The sequence below is a fragment of the Myotis brandtii genome, unplaced genomic scaffold, assembly GCF_000412655.1.
Source record: "Myotis brandtii unplaced genomic scaffold, ASM41265v1 scaffold7, whole genome shotgun sequence".
NCBI classification, from domain to species: Eukaryota; Metazoa; Chordata; class Mammalia; order Chiroptera; family Vespertilionidae; genus Myotis; species Myotis brandtii.
Window position 1 is genome coordinate 1,481,421 of NW_005370740.1, and position 8,668 is coordinate 1,490,088.

Here is an 8,668-nt window from a genome sequence, read left to right on the forward strand (position 1 = left end):
TAAGAGATCAACTGAAGGACTTGTATGCATGCATATAAGCATAACCTTTGGACATAAGACACTGGGGGGTAGGGGAGGCTGGGGGATTGTTAAGGGCGGGGAAAAAAGGAGATATATGTAATACTCTTTGTAATACTTTAAGCAATAAAACAATTAAAAAAAACAAAAAAAAATAAAGAGACTAAGGGGAAGGAAATGGTAGTTGCTCAACCATATAATATTTAAAGAACTTCAGTGTCCCCTGTTGTATTGCTCTGTATGTGCCTCTGTCAGCATCATATCGTGTTTCATCCACATTGGATTGTAGCTCTATAGAAGCTGGAGCAATTTTCTTTTCTGTTCTGAATCCACAACCCACACAATGTCTTGTGCAATAATTATCAACTGGATTATTAATGAAATTTATTGCCCATTTGGTAAAGTGGTGACCACAGTTGCTACCAAGCACTTTTAGATCATTAGGAGGAAAAGAGTTATGAGAAAGAAAATTATTAACTTACAAAACAATTCCCTTTTATGCCTTAGCCAGTTTGGCTCAGTGGATAGAGCGTTGGCCTGTGGACTGAAGGGTCCCAGGTTCGATTCCGGCCAAGGGCACATACCTGGGTTGCGGGCTTGATCCCCAGTAGGGATGTGCAGGAGGCAACTGATCAATGATTCTCTCTCATCATTGATGTTTCTATCTCTCTCTCCTTCTTCCTTCCTCTTTGAAATCAATAAAGAAATATATTAAAACAAAACAAAACAAAAAAACAATTCCCTTTTAAAAAATGTGTACTTTCCCTTTTGCAGTTTTTTTTGTATCACAAATAAACTTGACTATACTTTACATATATTCATGAATATAATGTAATCTAAAAGTTCAAGGCAACCATAGCTCTTAACCTGACATTGTGATTTTGTTTTAAAATGAAAATACTTTATTCTGATTAAAGTAACAAGTATTGAATTTGATTTAAGTTAGTAAAAGTTGTTTTGAGTGTTTTATGCACTATACAAATAGTATACTTAATTTTTCTACCTATCAGATTTTTTCAATATGATTTCAGGACTTATTTTTACATTGTACATATTCTGTTCTTTAGTAATAATAACTGCCATTTATTGAGCATAAACTGTGTGTCTGTGCATTTCAGGTTTACAGGCTCTTCAATTCCTCTCAATAACCCAAGGAGACAAGTTGCTGGGTGGTATGCTTATGTCCAAATAAATTATTTTTTTGTTGTTAATCCTCATCCCAGGATATTTTTTTCCATTGATTTTTAGAGAGAGTGAAAGGGAGGGAGGGGTGCAGAGAGAGAGAAAGAGAAACATCAATGTGAGAGAGGCACATCGATTGGTTGCCTTCCTCATGTGCCTCAACTGGGACCAGATATTGAATCTGCAACCCAGGTATGGGCCCTTGACAGGGAATCAAACCTGAGACCCTTCAGTGGGTGGGCTGATGCTCTACCCACTGAGAAACACCAGCCAGGACTCCAATACAAATTCTTATTAAAAGGCCTCCACATCACAAAAGGCTTTTGATCAGATGGGCAAGATAATCTGCCCAGTGGACGTCAGAGAGCCCCCCTTTCCATAACTCCACAGCTGGCACAGTGGGCTCAGGAGCAAAGGGTCATGTTGGCAGGAGTAGAGATTGTGTATGGCCTCAAGAACATGAACTTCCTCTTACATGGGTGACCTAACCCTATCACTGCAGTGAAGCCAATTTGCAGCACAACAACTCTTTGTTATGGTACTATTTGTTGGGAAGACTAGCCAGCTACCTGGTGGCAGCTATACTACATTAGATCCCTCCCATCATGAAAAGAGTGGCTCTATTTATCCTCATTAGAAAACAGTAGCCTTATCCTGGATTTGTGTTTGTTTTCCTTGATTCTGTTAACCAAAAAATGGTGAAGGTAATGAATGCCTTAAAACAACCCCAAAGTGTCCTGCCAACATTATTTTACAGTAAAAGGAACAAGCAATGTATTACTGCCATGAGATTCAATACTCTTATCATATATCTCATTATCCAAAAGTCTCATTATCCAACAGTGGTATGGCATGGACCATCAAAGACATAACACTCTCAGAGATTGGGGTGCTAGGTTGCAGGATGTAGCATGTGCCCTGAACCAAAGACCAAAAATGGTTTGGTCCTTCCCATAGTCAAAACTCACGGAGCTAAGAACCAGGAGATGGTACTAGATGAAATTATACCCAGTGACCCATTAACATTTTTTTTGCCTCCTATCCCCATGAATCTGTTCTCTTCATTTTTAGTACCCATGAGAGGAATGTTTCATTAAGAGACATATTGAAATGGAAACCGATATAGCTATCTGATATATCATCTCCAGTGTCATCAGACAAACAAGAAAATGGGAGTTGAAGTGTTGGCTGGGTCATTGAGCCCTCCTTCCTGCTAGACAAAGTGGAGAGGGAGGAACATGGCTCACAGGATCTCCTCCTGGGAAATGTTAAGTAGAGGGAGAGGGCTGCATGTGGATATCTGGCAATAAGAGTGTGGATTATAGTGGACTTGGGTCATTGCTTTGGTTTCCCACTCCCAAAGCTCTATCCTATTTATGAGTCATTTTCCAGTGAGGGAGGCCTGGTGGGAGAAAGGACCCCGCCTTCCACTATGGAAGTCTGAACCAGCATTCCCTCTTCCTACAGGGTAAATAATCTGGTTTAACCCAGTCTTAACCTGAGTGTCACACAGATGTAGAGATGGTTAGAGACCATCCCCAGAAATGGAGGCAAGTGTCCCCTAGAGCTAGTGCCTACAGGGGTTTTATCACCCAGACTGTTTCTGAAGTGAGTCCTGGTTGGTATTCTTGGGTGCACAGAGAGACTTGGGTTTTGCCCATTTTCCAAGGCTGGTTCTCCAGTGTTCCTGTAGGCCACCTTTCAGTTGATTCTTTCTCTGCTTGTATTATCCATAGTTGGTTCTGACAAATACAGAGGGGAAGCAAGCACAGACATGAAGCCACCTTTTTTTATTTTGATACAGACCACACATGTCTTTTTCTCCCTTCCTAAGTACTAGATGTTTTGTATATTTTAGTTTTGGATAGATAGGGGGTAGAAAATAAGGGTTAGAGCAGATAAGAAGCAAAACTTTAGGCACGAAAAAGAAAACATATCAATAATAAGCAAACTGAGGCTTGCTAATACACATTTAGTTACACCTTGCACTCAAACTGGGCTAAAATACCTCAAGACAACAAAAGAAACACCAGAGAGACAAGCAAGAATTTATAGGCTAACAACTGAATTGATATAACCTCAATGGAGGAGTGGCCACTCTGTCCTAACAATATGTAAAAAGCTGAACAGACTGAAAAATCTATAATTCTTCTTGGATCTGCAAGAGAGAGAGGGACACAGGGCAAACTGCTGCCCACAAAATTAGAGAGAAAAAAAGACAGGCAAAGACCAGCTTACTGAGCAGAGACTTAAAGCAGAAACCTTCCTGGGAATCAGTGTTGGGGTAGGAAAGCCTTAACTATAATCAATGAATTTCTGGAGGCTCAGATGGACAAGTCTGAGAGTTCAAAACTCCAGAGGGATCCAGTCTTAGGGCAGTCCCCCAAATATTGTGAGATTTGCCTCCAGGAGCTCAAACAAATTCCCATATTAAATAGAGAATAATCCCTTTGCGCTCCTGGCAGTGGGATGGGAAAAATAATTTTGAACTAGCCAGAACACTCTGTTCTTCTTAACATGGCCTTCCCTCCAGAGGCCTAGTTAACCTAAACCTGATATTCTGAGGTAGTATCAGACCCTAAACTATCCAGGGAAGGGAAATACCTAACTCTAGCTCACTCTAGCCATCCTGTCTCACCTAAGAAAAAAAAGAATTTAAAACACCCATGAAAGGCTTCCTTTCAAGATAAAAGTTGTACTTGCCTCCTCCCATTACCACATTAAAATTACAAGTAAACTACAGAACAACCATCATTCAGAACCACCTGAAATCTGGCTGAATTGGAAGTCTTACAACCAAGAATATAAAGAAGAAGCCACATCAACACTGGTAGGAGGAATGGAGACTCAGAATAGGCTGGTTCCACATCCACATGTAGCAGTTAAGAATCCAGAGGGATATCTTGGCTGAAGAAGTGTCCCTGAGAAGTGAGGGATCCCAGCCCCACACCAGGACTCTCAGCCCAGGGTTCCAGTGCTGGGAAGAGAAGTCTGCATAACTTCTAGCTGTGAACACAAGTGGGGATTGTGGCTGAGTGAGACAGATGGCTGAGGTTCCTCTTAAAGGGCCCACATAGGACTTACTCAGACTCACTCCCTCTGAGTGCCAGCACTGGAGCAGGAGCTTGAAAAGCACCAGTGACATTCGGGGAGGAACTGAATTGTTTGGCATCAAGGTAAAGGCTGGAGGGACAGCTTTCTCCCAGACAGAGTGTTGTCAGAAGCCATTGTTACTTTGCTGAGCCCTTCCCACGCAGAGCTGGCAGGCGGGCACCATACCTGAGTCTCCATTAACCTGGATAACACCATTTGTCAAGAGCTGTCTTGGGTCATGCTGTGGACTTTCCTAAAATTTCTTAAAGGTTCATAACCCCAAATAAGTAGCATCTGGCCTCAGTGTGCACTGTACTTCTCATCAAGTTGCCCCAGGCCTGGCACTAGCAGTAGCTGGCCTCAGTTTGAAGCTTGGCCTCTCTAAGGCACCTCTAAGCCCAGTACAAGTAGCAAGCATCTGCAGATCACTCATGCTGGGTGGCCATAGGCAGGGCACAGGCAGCAGTTGATCTTGACCTGTACCTCTTCGGAGGCCCCAGAGCCAGTGCACCCAGTGAACCGGTTTGCTGTACAAGGGCTGACCCCATGTAGCAGGACAGCTTCAGACCATGCCAAAGCACCACCCAAAACCTCCATGAGGGTCATATTCAAAGGATGGACTCATTGGGCACCAGAGCAAGTCCTGCTACTAAGTTGAAAAGATATATGCATCCAATGTTTATGGCAGTATTACTTACATTAGCCAAAATATGGAAGCAACCTAAGTGTTCATCAAAAGATGAATGGATAAAGAACAAATGGTGCAGGCCCAGCCGGTGTGCTCAGTGGTTGAGCATCAACCTGTGAACCAGGAGATCATGGTTTGATTCCCGGTCAGGACACATGCCCAGGTTGCAAGCTTGATCCCCAGTAGGGGATGTGCAGGAGGCAGCCAATTGATGTTTCTATCCCTCTTTCCCTCTCCCTTCCTCTTTGAAATATATATATACTAGAGGCCCAGTGCACGAAATTCATGCACAGGGGGCAGGGAGGAGGTCCCTCAGCCTGACCTGCACCCTCTCAAATCCGGGAGCCCTCAGGGGATGTCCTACTGATGGCTTAAGCCTGCTCCCCATGATTCTCTGCTATCTGCGGGGCCCGCTTGGCCACTCCTGGGTCTCCACTGGCAACAGCCAAGCGGGCCCTGCTGTGCACTGTCTATGGGGCCCGCTTGGCCGCTCCCAGGTCGCCGCAGTGACAGCCAAGCAGGCTCTGCTCTCAGTGGCCGCCCCCCAGGACTGGAGGACTCCAGCAGGGCTGAGAAGACTGGGTGCCGCCGTCTTGTGGCTACTGCGCCGCCATATTTGTGTCAGAGTGACGGTTAATTTGCATATTACTCTTTTATTAAATAGGATATATATTAAAAAAGAACAAATGGTGCATATATACAATGAAATATGACTCAGCCACACATAAAAAAAGAAAAAAGAGAAAGAAATCTTGCCATCTGCCATAACATAGATGGACCTAGAGGTTTTTGTGCTGAGTAAAAAATAAGTCAGACAGAGAAAGAAAAATTACATAGGATTTCACTTATATGTGGAATCTAAAATAAACAAACAAACAAACAAACAAACAACAAAAACACCGGGAATAGATTCATAGATACAGAGAACATTTTGACAGTCATAGATGAGAGGGGGATTGGGAGACGGGTGAATAAGGTGAAGGGATTAAGAAGTACAAATTGGTAATTACAGAATAGTCATGGGGCTTTAAAGTACAGCATAGAGAATATAGTCAATAATATTGTAATAATTATGTATGGTGTCAGATGGGTACTAGATTTAACAGGAGGATCACTTCATAAGTTATATAAATGTCTAATCACTGAGTTGTACACCTGAAACTAATATGAGATCATACATCAACTATAATTGAAAAATAAAAAAGTTGTTTAAAAAAAAAAAGATACCTGGAATTGGAACACATGATGGTAGCATAGGTAAATGCTGATACTCACCACCTCCCACAACTACATCAAAATTACAACTAAAATACAGAACAACCATCATTCAGAACTGCCTGAAATCTGGCTGAACAGAAGTTCTACAACTAGAGAAGTAAAGAAGAAAGTACATTGATACTGGTAGGAAGGGTGAAGGCACAGAACGGGCTGTTCTAACACCCACATGTGGCATTTTTTTAATCTGGAGGGATATCGTGGCTGTGGAGGCCCCCTGTGAGAAGCAAGGGGTCACAGCCCCACACCAGACTCCAGCCCAGGGTTTCAGAGCTGGGAAGAAAAGTCCCCATAACTTTGGGCTATAAATACCAGCAGGGATTGTGACTGCATGACACGGAGGCTACTGGAGACCCAGCAGTTCCTCATAAAGGACTGGCACACAGGCTTACTCAGACTCAATCCCTCTGGGCTCCAGCACAGGGGTGGCAGCTTGAAAGGAACCTGGGACATTGGGGAAGAACTAGATTGTCTGGCATCAGGACAAAAACTTGGGGGAAGCTTTCTCCAAGACTGGGGTGCTTACAGGGGTCATTGTTCCTGTGCTGGGACCTCCCCCATTGCAGAGCTGACTGGCAGCCATATCTGAGTTTCCATCAGTGTGGCTCACACTATTTGCTCCAACTGGGTGATTCCCTGAGACACTGCCCCATCCATTTTGCAGCCCCTCCCAAGCTGTTTGCAGCCTGTTCTCATTCAGGCTTCAGACTTTCCTAAAATCTCTTAAACAAGCAGCAGTGGCATTAGCAAGAGCCAACACTAGCAGCAGCCTGCCTTGCTTCACAGCTTGGCCTCACTTGGGCACATCCAAGCCCAATACAAGTAGTAGCCATCTGCAGATGGTTCTGTAGTTCCTGACAGGTGTCACCAGGCAGTGGCTGACTTTGCACCTCCCAGGAGGCCCCAGAGCCAGTGTACCCAGGGGAAATCTTCAGACCATACCAGATTACAGCTATACATATCCAGAAGCAACACACTCAAGGGACAGACTCAGTGAACACCAAAGCCCCAGCAAAGCAAGTCCTGCTCCATAGGAGTGTCTTCTGCACAGCAACTCTTTCACTGTAGTCACAGCTAGTCCTCACAGCCACTTGGCCTGGAGGTTAATTCCTCCCAGAGAAGCCAACAGCAATCAAGGCTCAACCAAAGCAAGACTGTGCACACAGCCTACTCAGGGGCACACCTAGAGTGCCAAGCTCAAGTGACTGGGGAGGCTGAGCTACTGGGCCCTACAGGACACCTACTATACAAGGCCACTCTACCAATTCCAGGAGACATAGCAGCTCTACCTAATAAATAGAAACAAACACAGGGAAGCAGTCAAAATGTGGAGACAAAGAAACATGTCACAAATGAAAGAGCAGAAAAAAATCTCCAGAAAAAGATCTATATGAAATGGAAGCAAGTAAACTACTAGATATAGAGTTCAAAACAATGGTTATAAGGTTGCTCAAGGATCTTAATGAGAGCTTCAAGGGATTTAGTTAGACTTTTAAGGATCTTAGTGAGAAATTGAAAGACATGAAAAAGGACCCAATCAGAAGACCAAAAGAAAAAAGAATCCAAAAATATGAAGATAGTGTAAGAGCCTCTGGGACAACTTCAAGCAACCAACATTCACTTTGTGGGGGTGCCAGGAGGAGAAGAGAGAGAGCAAGATATTGAAAACTTATTTGAAGAAATAAAGACAGAAAACTTCTCCCTACCTGGTAAAAGAAATAGACTTACAAGTCCAAGAAGCACAGAGAGTTCCAAACAAGAGGAACCCAAACAGGCCCACACCAAGATACATCATAATTAAAATGCCAACGGTTAAAGACAAAGAGAGAATCTTAAAAGCAGCAAGAGAAAAGCAGTTAGTTACCCACAAGGGAGAGCCCATACGACTGTCAGCTGACTTATCCACAGAAACTTTGCAGGCCAGAAGGGAGTGGCAAGAAATACTCAAAGTGATGAGTAGCGAGAGAAACCAAGATGGCGGCATAGGTAAACACCGGAGATTGCTGCCGCAAACAACCACTTCAAAAATACAACTAAAAGACGGAACGGACATCACCCAGAACCACAGGAAGGCTGGCTGAGGAGAGATTCTTCAACTAGAAGGAAAGAGAACAGCATACCGAGGCTCAGAGGAGGCGCAGTGTGGAAAATACAAAGGTACGGAGGTGCGCGTGGAGCGGGCTGGTGGCTGAGGGCGCTGTTGTCGTTTTCAATCGGGAGGGAGTCCCAGGCTCTGAGCTCCAGATCCGGGCAAGTCTCTAGGGACTCAGACTCAAACGCGAGAAGCGGGATTGTCTGGCATCGGTCGGAACGCCAGGGCAGCTTTCTCTCTGAGATTTGCAGCGGTTGCTGGGATTCTGAGAAGCAGAGCCTCTGGGAACGGGACTGAGAGCAGCCATAACTGCTCCCTCC